Source organism: Cnephaeus nilssonii, assembly GCF_951640355.1.
Source record: "Cnephaeus nilssonii genome assembly, chromosome: 10".
NCBI lineage: Eukaryota > Metazoa > Chordata > Mammalia > Chiroptera > Vespertilionidae > Cnephaeus > Cnephaeus nilssonii.
The window spans coordinates 8,833,904-8,848,785 of NC_137081.1; the positions used below are offsets into that span (position 1 = coordinate 8,833,904).

Sequence of the window (14,882 nt, forward strand, 5' to 3'; positions counted from 1 at the left end):
GAACTTGGTGGTCGCACACCTTTAGAGCGACCACCTTCCGGAAGCTCGGCGTGCACCGGCAGCGAAAGGGGCGGGGGGGGGGAAGGGGGCCGGGACGCCCCGGGTTGGCGGGGTTTCTAAGGTGGGACCCCAGCCCGGGACTTTCCCGCGCCCGGGTCCTCGGGTCCCCTCGGAGTCCGCTCCCTTTGTTTACGTTTGGAGCCGGGCTCGGCGCTGGGGAGCACGGCTGCCTCCTGCACGGAGCGGCCTCTCGCCGCGGTGCACCGTGCGGGGGGCGGGGGGCCAAGTTCACGCTCCCGGGTGTGGGGGGTGCCTCTCCCGCAACACGTGTCGGCGGCGACAAAATCAGTAACAGAGGCGGCGCGAGGCGGGGGCTCGGGGAAAGGGGAGGTGGCTGGTGCGGGGCAGGCGGGCAAAGTGTGGCAGCGATTCTTCTAGAAAGTGGGGTGGGAGAGGCGCCGGGAGGGCGTGTGGAGGGAAGGGATCTGTGTCAGAACGTGCGTGTGAGCGGACACAGACCCGGGAGGCGTGAGCAGCGCCGGGTGCGAGCGGAGCGAGGGGCGCCGCCGGGGAGTGCGCGCCGGGTGAGTGACACGGGGGCGGGCGGGCGGGCCGGGGCCGGGGGCGGGGGCGCCGGCGAGGGGCGGGGGCGCCGGGCGCGGCGGGCCGACCGAGCGGTGTCGGCGAAGGAATCCAGCCGGGGCCGAGCAGGCTGCGCCCTCCGCCGCGAGCGCCGGCAGCTGGGCGAGCTCGGGACGGCGCGCGGCCCAGCCAGCGGCTCCCGCCCGCCCGCCCTCCGCGCCGCAGGGGCCGCCACCTCCGCGGAGCCTCCCCCCGCGACCGCGCCCCCGATCCCGGTCCCCGGTCCGGGACGGAGTGCCCGGCGATCGGCTGAGAGGTAAGCGCGGGACCCCTGGCCGCCGCCTCCGGGATTCCCTCCCCACCCGCCGGGCCCGAGCCCGGAGGCGGGACGGGGACGGGGACGGGCGCGGCGGGGCCTGCGCGGCGGGACGGGGGCTCGGTCCGGGTCGCACGTTCGGCGGCCCGAGCCGCCCAGCCCCCCGCCGCCTCCCGGGGCGCTGGGTGTGGCCCGGCTCGGCGCCGACGCCGGCGGGCGGCGCGGACCGGACGCGGAGGTCGCCGTCCTTCCTTTCTCCCGCCCCGCACGGCGCGATCGGGCGGGCGGGCGGGAAGAGGAGCCGGGGCCCCCGCACCCCTGTGCGCCCGGGGAGAGCTGGTGGCCGCCGCGCTCCGACGTGGACCCGCCCGCCCCGGATCTGAATCGGCCGCGGTCCCCGCTCCGCCCGCCCCGGCGCGAGCGCCCCCTTCCACTGGCCGAGCGGAGTGCCACCCACCCCGCCCGCCTGCTCGCCGCCGGTGAGGAGCTGCCCGCCCCGGCGGGACCACCCTGCCCTGGACCGCGGCCCTGGACACCGGTGGGAGCGGGATGCAGCGCCCCCCCCCCCCCACACACACACACACCCGTGCCCGCGGACTCGCCGCGATTGCAGGCGGGAGGACAGAGGAGACGCCGAGCGACCGGCCGCGGGACGAAGCGGTGGTGCCGCGGGGTCCGGGCGGGTGGACCGGAGTCCGCAGGCGGCGGCGGCCGAGCTCGGGACTGTGCAGCGGACGCAGCCCCGGGACCGCGGCCGTTCCCCGGTGCAGGCGGGCCCGTCCTGCTCTCCGCACCCTCCTGCCCGCGCGCGCTCGGCTCGGTGGTTAGAACTCCCCGCACACGCGGGAGAGGAAGGGCTGAGACCGTGCCTGCACCCGAGCCGCGGGTTCCTGTGCTTGGGGGTTGGTGTGTGTCCGTGAACTTCATCAGCTTTCCGTTCCCGGCATTCCTGATGGCAGTGGGTGCCGAGCGTTTGGAGAGCTGACCCTGCAGTGATTCTCTGTGTTCAGTACTTTGCTGTGAGTAGATCGCAGAATCTGTGGCTTGAGAACCAGGGAACCTCAAACACAGCCGATCTCTAGGTGAAATGTTGTGGAACCGTTCCCCTTGCTTATTTAAAATGTTAAAAAGTGTATTAGAAACTTTTACTGGTCCCTTCTCAAGTGAGAAAAAAACGACTCTGAAATTTTAGAACCAATGCCGAGGGAGAGGCTGGGTGCCAGTGTTTGAAAGAGGAAGGTCGTGTGACCTGTAAGACATCGTTTGAGTTCATCTTCCAGGAATGATTCATTGCCGTTCTGATCGATTATGTTTTCTAGCGATAAAGCTGATTGCGATATGGCAGGAGAAAAAAAAAAAGGATAGGAAGTCAGAGATGGCTTCATTAAGAAAAATAAAAAGAATAAGTAACAAATTTGGTTATTTTGAAAGATGCACTGAAAATAAAGACGTAAGTTGCTTTTTGGGTCGAGTATTTCATTGGCCTCAGACAATTGTATTACTTTACCGGAAAGCAGTGTGTTGTGTGCATGGGGGCAGTGTTATCAAGTGACTGTAGTGTTTGAAAATACCTGTGTCTGACCATATTTGTTGGATCTTTAACTGGAGGGGGAAATCAACTTTGGGAATGATTTTCTATTTGGATAAGGCATTCATTGCCGCAGTCTCTAATTAGAGTTTTGGACTAAACTCAAGCGTTGTTAAAACCTATTTTATGGAGCAGCAGAACAGAAAGCATGTAAAATTCTGTATCTTTGCGGCTTTAAACACACACACACACACACACACACACACACACACACACACACTCACAAACTAGACTAGCCCCAAAGATAATTTGCATAAAACATACAATCACTTGAATGCAGAGAATATTTAAGAGGATAGTAAAAACTCAACATCTGGGAAAGGAGTATATTAATTGGCAATTTTCTTTCCTTCTGTAATCCTTGCCTCTGAGAATATCAAGTGATTTCCTAGGAATCAACTTGGTTTCATATACTTATTTGGACAGGCAGAGTGACCAAGACTCCTTTTGTATTCATTTTGTTGAAGGGAGGCCCTTAGTAAAAGTCCTGGAGTCGGTTCTGTGCGCCCACTGATTTTCAGGTGGCCATTGTGGGGATAGGTATCCTGGGCTCGGAAGCTGCTTTGCCATCTCTGTAATGATCAGGGAGAGAAAGTGCTGGGGCCACATCATTGCAGTCTTTGAAGCACTGCCAATCACAAGCAGCTCCTAGGTCACTTTTGCTGTGCAAACAGAAATACTTCTCCATCAGAAGTTAATCTTGAGATGTGGCTCATGTTTGGTCCTAAGTGTTATCAGTATCTCCGTTTCTGATCATAGAATTGTGCTGTCATTAGCAATGAATATTCATTTATGGCTTTTGTGTTGAAGGTGCGTAGGTGGTCTTCATTCTACTACCTTTGCACCATTTTAATCAGCATCTTAGGAGGTGAGCTCGGGCAGGAACTTCTGGTTTTGTTTGATAAAATGGGAGACTCTGAGATGGTTCACGGTGAGATCTAAGCTACCACCACCGGTCTGCCTCGCCACGTAAGAATGGGGTGGGTTCTGTGTGCATTAAACAGATACTGCCTGCTCACTGCTCCATAGTACTACTTTCCTATTCTGCAGACCTGTTACTATTAGTTGACGGTGACAACTGCATCAGAAGACTGCCATAATTTTTGCACACAGAACAGCAGCTCTTATAAACATGACACAGGACGTGAGGGCAGAAATATAATGTGACAGAGTGATGGAGTCTGTTTATTGATCTCTACATGATTGTGCATAATTCAGCTAATCAATTCATGCCATCCCTGTTCTTGCCGTGTCATCACACAATTAAAATATGATTTTCATGATATAAACAATTAATGACCCAGTACACATACTGAGAGAAGAAAAACAAACCTTCCTTTCTCTCCCCTTTTTGGAAGTAGTCTGCTGTGAAGGTGTTCGTTCTCTGACACATCAAAATGGCTATTTTGGAGTTGCGATGCCTGTTATGTAAATAGGCCATATGTTGAATTTCTACAGAACTTAATGCGTTCAGTGTTGTGGCGCTGGACAGGATCCACTAAGTACCACATCTAAGAAAAATAATCGATTTCTCTCTACTCTCTATATCATTCCCATGACCTTTGTTTAATAGTATTTCTAATAAATTCTTAATTGTGATGGTGTCATCTGCCCTTGCTTCATACAAATCTTTGGTGCTGGCACAACTATCCGTATTCATTTATTTTTTTAAAAATATATATTTTATTGATTTTTTACAGAGAGGAAGGGAGAGAGATAGTTAGAAACATCGATGAGAGAGAAACATCGATCAGCTGGCTCCTGCACACCCCCTACTGGGGATGTGCCCACAACCAAGGTACATGCCCTTGACAGGAATCGAACCTGGGACCCTTCGGTCCGCAGGCCCATGCTCTATCCACTGAGCCAAGCCGGTTAGGACTACCCGTATTCATTTATGCGCCCATTTAACAGACTTTTCCCAAGTGGATGTCCTGCTGTCAGGCTAAAAGGCCTTCTGCCTGATAACAAACTTTTCACGTTCTTTGCTAACCCTTTTCCTTGCACAGCGAAAAGACCTGCCTTTTCTTGATAGGCTGAGCATTCTCGTCATCACCCAGACTGGAGACCTACGAGCCACCCTGACTCCGCTTTTTGGTTCCCTCAGTGAAACTCGGCATCAGGTCCTGTGAAGGCTTCCTTTGTGGAGCCAGCCCCACCTTTCCTCTGTATTCTCACTCCCCCCCCCTCCCCCAAAGCCAGGCCCTCTGCATCACTGTGCTCTCTCCAGTGATTGAGTCTGCCCCCTTCTGCTCACTTCCGTCACATGGACCTCCCTAAACTCTTCTCCAGGAATTGTCTCAGAGGAAGGCTGTGTTGAAGTCAGCTTTATCTGATTCTAAAGTGCTCTTTCTATAGTCAAAGTCTTTTCATGCCCTGCCCCCCAAGTTGCCTTTGACATAAAGTCTAACCCCTCAACCTATTTTAATGTGCCTCATGGTCTTGCCCAAATTTAACTTACTTCTCTCCAACATGAACCTTTACTCCTACTAACTGGGTATCACTGGCCTTCAAAGATGACTTTGTACCCTTTTGTTCATGATCTACATTTTGTTTTTTTATTGATTGATTTGAGAGAGAGGAGGGAGGGAGAGATAAAGATAGAGATAGATAGATAGATAGATAGATAGATAGATAGATAGATAGATAGATAGATACTAGTTGTCCCATTTATTTATGCATTCATTGGTTGATCCTTGTATGTGCCCTGACTGGAGATGGAACCCAAAACCATGGTGCATTGGGATGACGCTCTAACCAACTGATCTACCTGGTACGGTCCATGATTTACCTTTTAGAATGCCTTTCCTTTTTCCTCTGACCTAACCACAGTCTTCAAGTTCAAGTCCACCTGCCCATTCATGTTGCCGTCATCCGTTTCTTTCTCTTCTGCCCTTTTCTCTGCATCATTCCTTTAGAGTCCTAAAGTTTAGAACATCAGGTCCTCTCTTATACTCTTGAGTTCTTGATTTTTCTTTCCTAACTAGATTACACGTTCCTTGAGGGCACTGACGTACCATGTATGCTATCTCTGAATCATTTACAGGCCCTTGGGCATAGCAAGCACTGGACAGCCAGAGGGGACTTTTTTTGTTTTCTATGATGGGTTTGATATTGTGTACTGCTCCCAATTGTGTCCCCAGAGCCTAGGCTGCAGCTTGACACCTAGTCCTGACCTCCATACATATTTGTTAACATAGACATTAATGTTGACATTGGGTCACACGGTCAGACAGGCATTTGAAGGAGGCATTTGTCAAGGAGTTTTTCCCATTTTTCTTCAGTGGTCCTAATCAGCCTCTTTACTCGTCAGCTGTGGGGATTCGGAGGCCTGGCATTTTCCAGAGTGGAGATAATGATGGAGGCTGGCAGTTGTGAGCTGGAATTAAGGAGGTTGTCATTATTTTAAGGAGAGTGATGGGTCCCATTAGTGAGCAAAAATAAAGGCATGCAGGCTGTGCCAGTATTTTATACATAAAACAATTTAGACTAGAGTTATCAATTGTATAAAAGTTCAGCTCATCGGCCCTAACATCCTAGACCTTTATCACTGGGTTGCCCAATCTTTTCATTTAAAAGCTTCCTTGTAACGTTAAAAACAAATTTATCTGGGGGATCCATCTGGGGATAAAAGTTGAGGTAGGGAAGAGACGCCACACCCCTCCTATTGTGTTCAGGACAAAACCCAAAACTTTAAACTTTTAATAAGACTCACGCAGTACATGGCACTGTTTCTGCAGGGAAGGAGTTGATAGTCAAGAAGGAGAAATGACATGTGTCCCAGAAACAGGGGTCTAAGAGAGCTCCGAAGGGAAGATTTCCTTCTCCTGGTGGGGGGCAGGGGTGTGTGGCAGGGACCTGCTAAAGTGTGATCATTGTTTGAGCTGATTATTAACAGGATTGGGGTAAGACTTCAATAGCTGTTACTGGAAATACAAGGGCACGGGAATGGGGGAGGGCGGGGGCAGTGCCGCCAGGCAATGCAGGGTTTTTGACTCTACCCTCGGTCGGATGCCAGGGCGCTCCTGGGCGCTGGTGGTCTGCAGGGTTCAATAATGAAACTTTAAGGATATAGTGACACCTGCAATAGTTACTGTCGGTGCCAAGTGCTGACTGACCATGACATAAAGTGCAAAATAAGTCTTGTAAGCAGTGTAACCGGTGCATTCCCAGGTAGCATCCAACTTGCTTCGAATGCTCAGAAAGGCCTCCTGCATCATGGAAACACCGCCGAAGGCTGAGCTCTCCCGATGATGTAAAGAGGGAGTGTCTGTCCGATTGTGCTCCCAAGTGGACAGCCATATGGACACTGCCCAGTGCGCCTAGCAGAGCTCAGTAAACGGGCAAACAGAGCGTTACATAGAACCCTAGTTGTGAGTCGGTAGAACTACCCCCACGGATTGTGAAACTAGGACCGATGGGTGTAAGTTTCAGAGAGACAGATTGGGGTCAGTGGAAGGAAAGTAGTCCTATGATGGACTGCACTATCTCATTAGATGACTGAATGCATTCAAGCATAGGCTATACCACAGGCAGTGTCTCCTTTCAATACATGCACTATCTCCTTTCTTCCTCCAAGCAGTGCTTTGAAGTATATGTGCTAATTACTCCGGGTTTACTGAAGAGCAATACTGAAGCCTAGGAGGTTGAGTAAGTTATAGAGCAGGTGCTAAGCCCAGGCAGTCTGAGGGCAGGGACTGAAGATGTACTGGATGAAGAAAGGATGCAAACATCGAATGGCCAGTAGGATTTTCAAGGGCCCTTCCTAACAGGATTGATTCTGAAGTTCTCCTTATGGATCCAGGTGCTAACTGTTGCAAAGTACGCATGCATTATCAGCACACCCAATTCCTGCAAATCAGAACACAATGACCACAATTATCATCTGTAGGTATTTCTCTCTTTCCGCGTCCAGCGCGGCTAGAGAGCGGATCCAGTTCCTGAGTAGGGGCGGCTGGGGATTGAGAAATAAAAGAAAGAGACAAGACACAGAGATAGAAGGAAAAGAGCTGGGACCGGGTGGGACCACCGTCCTCTTCTGATGGAGAGACAGGGACCCAGAGCCAATCCAGCGAGTTTATTTTATATCCCAAATACCAGGAAGTTTCACCAAAAGGTCAAGACAAAAGGAGATTATTTGCATTCTTGAGTAGGCCCTGAGCATTCCTGATGCTAGGCTGTATTTAGATATCAAAACCACTTCCCCACACGGTGGGCTGAAATGAAGGTCAAGCTGACAACACCCTTGCCCTTTTGGCAAGGAGTGTTCCCAGGGCGTGGTTTTGCCGACGCCACTGGGTTCAGCTGACAATAATTCAGGAATGCCCATGTGCCTTCCCAGGGGGCCCTCTACAATCATCATCATCATCATGATAGTTTAATTTTTTAAACTTAAACTTCTTCTAACACCACTTCTTCAAAATAGACTCGCCCAGGCTGTGGAATTTTGTGGAAGAGCCACACTCAAGGGGCCAAAGAGCCGTAGTTTGCTGACCATTGGTATAGACCCTTCCCTGCGACTGGTAAGGAAGAAAAGAAGGAGACTTACTGGCCATCTCATTTAAACCTCACACGATCTTGCAAGGTTGGGATTATGTACCCTTGTAAGAAGGGGACACAAGCTCAGGGCAGTCAGATGACTTGATCGAATCAGCAGAGCTGAGAAGTGGCAGATGAATCTGGTGCCTGACCCCCACCCCCAGCTTTTTTCTTACCGTACCCTGTGAGGTAATGCATGGTGACATTGAGAATATTTACCCATCAGTTCAGCCACGGACACCAGCCAATCAGAGAGGCCACTAGCTATAAACAACCACGGTGGCTCTCAGTCACCTGAGGTGATGTTTAGGTGAAGTCAGTCCAAAGGTGTGCGAAAGGCTTGGTAATATTCCAAGACTGCAGCTCTGGAGCTCCATGAAGCTAGTAACGTCTACTGACTTTATCCGTGATACATAGAAGTATTAGAGGAAAAGTATGCCTTCATGTATCATTCTATTTCATTTATATTTCTACGCAAGGAAAATTAGTTTTTAAATGTTAATGTTATATCTTCCCTAGAAATGACCAGCTCTTTCCACTCCTTTCCTCTCCTGCACCTTCTTCCAACCTGAGGCTAATCTCTCTGGACGCCATCCCCTCTTGCTTCTTCAGGGATCTTGCTCCTTTAATCTTCCTTTTCTTCATGGTCTCAACCAGCCCTTTCAGCGCGTGAGCATGTGTAAGTCCTTCTCATTTTTATCAAAACAGAAGACAATGCAAATAAAATCCCCTTGGCTCCTCCTCTCTCTGCCTGGTTATGTTCCATCTCATTCTTGGCCTCAGAAGGCAGCTCCTTGAAAGATAAATAGTCCTCATGCAATACCGGCTCCTCCCACCTACTCATTCTCTCCAACCCTCCACAATCCTGGCCTTTCCTAATGGCCACCTCTGTCCTTCAAACTGCCAGATCCGTTGTCCAGGATTCTCCTCTAATTCTTGACCTGTGTTGGTGTTAATGACCTCTCTCCGCCCCTTGGAACTTTGCCCATCTGTCTTCTGAGACATTTATTTTTCCCTGTTGCCCAGTGTTCTGTATTAGTTCTCTGTTGGTTCCTTCCTCCTCCCAAACCTCAGCATCCTCCAGAGTTCACTCTTCAGCCCTCTGCTCACTCTTCACGTTTGCCTTGGGGCAACTCACCTGTTTTCTTCTGCTACCACCTATATGCCATTGATTCCTTAATCAACCGTGAACTCTTCTGACCTCTGCTCCAGGAATCTTAAACTCAGCGAGTCCAAAACTCCACTTCCACAAGCAGCATATCTTTTGTGGTCTCTTAATTAATGGAACCTACTTCACCAAGTTTGAAATCTGGGAGTTGCCCTCGATTCCTTGCTCTTCCTCAATCCCTACGTTTTATTGATCACCAAACCCTGTGGAAACTACCTTCTCTGTCTTACACCTGCCCTCACCTCTCTAGACCATTGCCACCATCACTGCCGTGGCTGGTGCCCTCGTCACTCTCACGGAGCATTGCAGTAGCCTGCGAGCTGGTCTCTGCCTTATGCCTGGCCTGCCTCCAATCCACGCCCCACACTGCTGCCTTTCTAAAAGGCAAATGTAATCACGACTCTGCTGCTTAAAATCCTCCAGCAGAGTCACTGCTGCTCCAGGATAAAATCAGAGCTCTCTAGCCTGGTACAAAAGCCCCTTGTGATCTGGGCTCTCCCTTCAGGGGTGTATTACAGACTTCTCTAAGGACCCTGGTCCCCCTGTCGGCCCCTGCCTCTATCATCCCCACTAAAGAGCAGCAGTCATTACAGGGGAGAAACGAGAGGAGGGATGGGAGCAGGGGACTGACCAGTACCATAGTCACCAGCTGGATCTGGCTGGTGAGCCCTTGACGTAAGTCTAGTCCAAATTGAGATACACTGCAAATGTCAAATGCAACATGGGTTCAAAGACTTTATAGGAAAAAGAGAATGTAACATCTCATGAATAAAGTTTAATATAGATTATAGATGGAAACAGTAATATCTTGGATAGAGTGAGTTAAATAAAATGTATTATTAAAATTAATTTCACGTGTTTCTTTTTCTTACTTTTTTTTTTTTTAACGTGACTGCTAGAATATTTTAAATTACCTGTGTGGCTCACATTCAAGTCCTACTGGACAGCATTGTTTTAGGACATCTCCTCATTCCCAGGAGATGCTTCCTGCGAGAGCCACGCCCGGGAGCTCTCTGAATGATGACGTCAGCCCTGCAGGTACAGAGAAGCAGCAGTCGCCCCAACGCTTAAATCCAGAGACACCAAGTGCTTCAGATCAGGTTCAGAGTCGGAGAGACGGACTGTGCAAGCGCCAGGCCGGCGAGCGCCATGCAGTGCTCACAGTGCCGAAGCCACGATGAAAGCACATCTGTCTCCCAGTCACCGCCAGGCGTGGGAAGCAGGGATGCGCGTGTGCTAGAGGGAGGATCTGAGACCGACAGGAGGAGCAAGGAAGGGCAGGTGGAGTCGCAGCCCGTGGGAGCCCCCAACCGCGAGGCACCAGGCGGGATGCGGAGAGCCACGCCTGTGTCTCTGAGCCCTCTACCCGGCCATCGATCCTTCCCGGTGGCTAAGTCCCGGCTCCCCCACTGTCTCGCTGTAGGATCCTGAGCAAGTCAATGAATCGATGGGTCTTGAGCCTCAATAATATGCACATCCCATGGCCATTGAGTGTCAAACAACATGCCATGCCCAACAACGGGTACGTGCCCTGCAGAAGCCAGGCGTGCCTGCAGACCTCGAGGGCGGGCGGCGATCTGTGCAGCCCTTAGCCCGAGGCTTCGAGGACAGGCCGCGGGGCCGTCAGAAAGGCCCGGGAGATGTGTTGTCCCTACGAGGCACGCAGAGCTCTAGGTCTTCCCAGGGGAAAGGCCGACCGGTGACAGGGAAGCAGAGCTCACCGTTTGGAGCAGGAGGCAGGAACGTGGAGGTGAGGGAAGAAGCCATGACCATCAGGAGAGAGGCCCAGCAGGACCAGGTTCCCGGGAAGGCTGATGGGCAGCGTGACTCCGCGCCACTCAGCGCTCTCCTGGGAGTTGGCACGCCGTGTTCTGTTGAACCCTCCGCTTCCGAGCGGATGTGTTTCTTTGCTTTTACCCTTTAGGCATTCGTCTAAGATTCTGTGAAGGGGAAAGATTCTGTGCTCCAGGTAAAAAGTGTGAAAGTCACACATCTATAGGAATGGCCTGCGAAAGTGGGGGCCACCCTGGTGGGATTGTTTCTCCCCCACTTGCAGAATCTGGGAGCGGGTTAGGCCCCATGCAGGCGCCTCACAGCTCCCTTAGGGACTGTCCGTCCTGCTGACCGAGCAGCTTGCCTTGTCGGACCATGGACCTAGGAAGCCACAGCAGCCTCATTCTTGGGAAACCAGATCTTCACGTTGTCTCCCACATCCCCAAGTCCCTGCTTTGAGTTCTTGCACAGCAATCCCCAATTGCTTGGGGTGAGGGTGCCATCACGGATCTCCAAGCCTCCCTGGACAGCAGTCTTGCCCCTGAGCTGCAAGGCTGGCCACTCCCTGCTACTCCCTGCGAGACTTCTTCAGGCCTCCAGCAACGGGCAGGACACTCAGGTAGTTGAATCATTAGTTTCACAGCTCGCCTGGCTGCTGGCTGCTCCCTAACACCAAACACTGCTCACTAATTGGCAGCTCCACTGGTCCGGAGGTCCCATTTGTACCATATGTGCAACGTGGGGAGAAAAGGGAAGGCACCTAGAGGGCTGGATTTTTCTAAATTGTGATACAGCTGCTGCTTTGGCTCCTGTGGGAAGGCCAGGCTTGCGTGTGCGGAAGGAAGGCGGCTGCCTCTACCACGTGATTTCAGAATCCGCACCACTCAAAAGGGCGCTTCAAATGTCAGCGCTTCCACTTCCCTGCTCTCTAATATGGGAACGCGTTTATTACAAAAACGCTGGGCTTTTTCCTAAGACCAGTACAGTTTAGAAGAAAAGGAGGACACATTTGGTCCTTGAATGCCCTGGTTTTGACTCATGTAATTGGCTGGCTCTATGAACTCGAGCAAATTATTTAATTAAGAAACCTCAGGGTTTTTTTTTTCATGTATGGCATGGGACTAATACCTATTTGTTTTGTTATGATTTTACTAGAGGCCCGGTGCACAAAATTTATGCATGGGGGGTGGGGGGGTTCCCTCAGCCCAGCCTGCACCCTCTCCAATCTGGGACATTCCTCTCACAATCCTGGACCACTGGCTCCTAATCGCTCACCTGCCTGCCGGCCTGGTTGCCCCTAACTGCTCCCCGCTGCTGGCCAGATTGCCACCAACTGCCCCCTCCCTGCTGGCCTGGTTGCTCCTAATTTCCCCCCACCCCCACCAGACTGGTCACCCTTTACTGCCCCCCTGCTGGCCTGGTTACCCCCAACTGCCCCCCTCTGCCAGCCTAGTTGCCCCTAACTGCCCCCCTGCTGGCCTGGTCACCCCCAACTGCCACCCTCTGCCAGCCTAGTTGCCCCTAACTGCCCCCCTGCTGGCCTAGTCACACCTCACTGCCCCCTCTGCCAGCCTAATCACCCCCAACTGACCCCCCTGCCAGCCTGGTTGTCCCAACTGCACCCCCCTCCCACCAGCCTGGTCACCCCTAACTGCCCCCCCGCTGGCCTAGTCTCCCCTCATGCCCCCCCTGCCAGCCTGGTCGCCCCACACAGCCTGTTGTTCAGTCATTTGGTCATCCCTTACTAGCCCCCCTGCCAGCCTGGTCTTAGGCAGCCATCTTGTGAGGTTGTGTCGGTCAATTTGCATATTGCCTCTTTATTATATAGGATGACTAAATAAAACAGGATAGAAAGTGCCCAGCAGCAGGGCCTAAACTGCAAATGCTATAGAAACAGTAACTTAGGTCTTTAGGATGAATAATTGTATAGACCACTGGTCGGCAAACTCATTAGTCAACAGAGCCAAATATCAACAGTACAACGATTGAAATTTCTTTTGAGAGCCAAATTTTTTAAACTTCTTCTAACGCCACTTCTTCAAAATAGACTCGCCCAGGCTGTGACATTTTGTGGAAGAGCCACACTCAAGGGGCCAAAGAGCCGCAGTTTGCTGACCATTGGTATAGACCCTTCCCTGCTACTGGTAAGGAAGAAAAGAAGGAATCTGGGTTGAGGGGCCCAGGTGTTACCCATCCAAGGGCACAGAAGGACCAGAAGGAAGTTGCCTTCACATTTCGCTGGAGGCCAGCCTTGCCTAGTGGTTTGCATTTGTGGAAATATTCACCTGGGACTGAATACCGCATGAAGCCATGGAAAAAAGGCATGTTTACATCTTCTGCCAGGAAAATGTAAGAACAAACAAAGCAAGTTTTTGAATCTCTGAATAGTCAGGCACACCGGCCAACAAAATAAACTTTTATTTCTATTCTTTGCTGACAAATGACAAATAAAGGACGGCACTCAAATACCCTGAAAGGAAGACTCAGACACAAATTAGGTACCAGGGACAGACTTCACACTTACTTTGCCGGAGCCGCGCTTTCTCTAGCTGTGGGTGTTTGGGAAGTTCTTTTGTTGTAGCTTTTGTTGCTTACAGGAAGGGGGAGAAAGCTGTAGTGTGCTGAGGAAGAATGGTTTTGATTGGAGGCAATATTGTTCTCAGTGTGGGCTGACTTTCATATATTGCAGTGATTGCTAATACATAACTGAGAAAGCCCATTTACTGAAGTGCCATACAGCGGTGAGACAGTCGGATCTGCCACTCTGTCACCGCTGATCAGCGAGGGTTTTTTATGGAAATGTGGGCCGTCCTATAATTTGTGAAGGGGAAAGTGGAGGCTGTTATGCTGGCTACGTGACTTCCGCCCATGTCCTGGCCTAGAGGGTCTTTGTCCTTCCTCAGTCATTCCCCCTGGGAAGGGTGAGTGTGGGCCGGGATTCAGTACATGGGTTGACTCCCCCACTGTGATACCCTGGCCTCAGCGTAGTGCCATATTGAAATGGTGAGCACGCAAGGAGAGAGTGTGAATCTCCTGCCTCCGAAATTAAAAATAAAAACACTAGAAAAGCTTATTTAGTGCTGGTTTGTGGCATTGAATGTATAAACTCAGTTATTGTTCTGGTAGTCCCGGAGCGAGAACTCTTTCAGCTGTAATGGATGATATCAACCAAGGTTACCATGACAACATGAATTTATCATTTCTAAACTTTGGTAGAATTTGACTCCGGGTCACCTCTGGATCGCATTTAAATGTAGTTATTTCTCCTTTATTAAGGCCAGGCATATTTAGATATGGCTAACGTAAATGCCCTGGGAGTATCTTCAGGGAAGTTTCTGGTGTGAAGTTAGAAGCACAGACTGTGGGCATTGGACAAGGGTAGTGGATGCTGGGGTCTAAGATTCCCCCCAAAGGCAGTGTCCAAGTCAGCCAGCTGCCATTTGTTTTTTGTTTGTTTGTTTTTATCTTCTTGAGAGTATTACAAATGTCTCCCCCGTTTCCCCTTTGCCCCCCAGCCAGCTGCCGTTTGAACCCTGCCAGGGACGAGGAGTTCACACTCTTGCGATGCCGAGGAATTTCGCTGACAGAGCCTGCAGGGCTCCTAGACCTTAAGCCCCTTTGGATGTGGTTGGGCCAATGCTCACTGACAAGCCCAGGAAGACAATCATATTGACACCGGCCTCCCTGAGCTCCCCCACTTGTCTCCCGTCACCCCTTGGGGTGCCACAGAACAGACATGTACCTTCTGTGTGGCGGCTCTTCACATACTCCATCATAGCTATGGTATTTCCTACCATATGTGGTCCCAGGTCTTCGCACAGGTTCCCCAGCCTGTTAACACTCCTCCGGGCACCCGCCATTCTGCCTGTGCCATTTACAAACGAGGCAGCTTGCCCAGCCGGCGTGGCTCAGTGGTT

The 14,882-nt window shown here is 51.4% G+C and overlaps 1 protein-coding gene across 4 annotated transcripts in view; it reads left to right on the forward strand.

Moving 5' to 3' along the window:
* Positions 1 to 477: 477 nt before the first annotated feature.
* SPATS2L (spermatogenesis associated serine rich 2 like) overlaps positions 478 to 14,882 on the forward strand; it is a 150,774-nt gene continuing 136,369 nt past the window's right edge. Inside the window, exon 1 of one of the 4 annotated variants that reach the window (XM_079782173.1) lies at positions 478 to 584. The gene's annotated coding sequence lies outside the window, so the exon portion shown is untranslated. Of the gene's footprint in view, positions 585 to 628; positions 899 to 1,014; positions 1,378 to 1,505; positions 1,918 to 14,882 lie in introns of those variants that run through there. The other 3 variants (XM_079782168.1, XM_079782170.1, XM_079782169.1) reach the window with 3 other exon arrangements.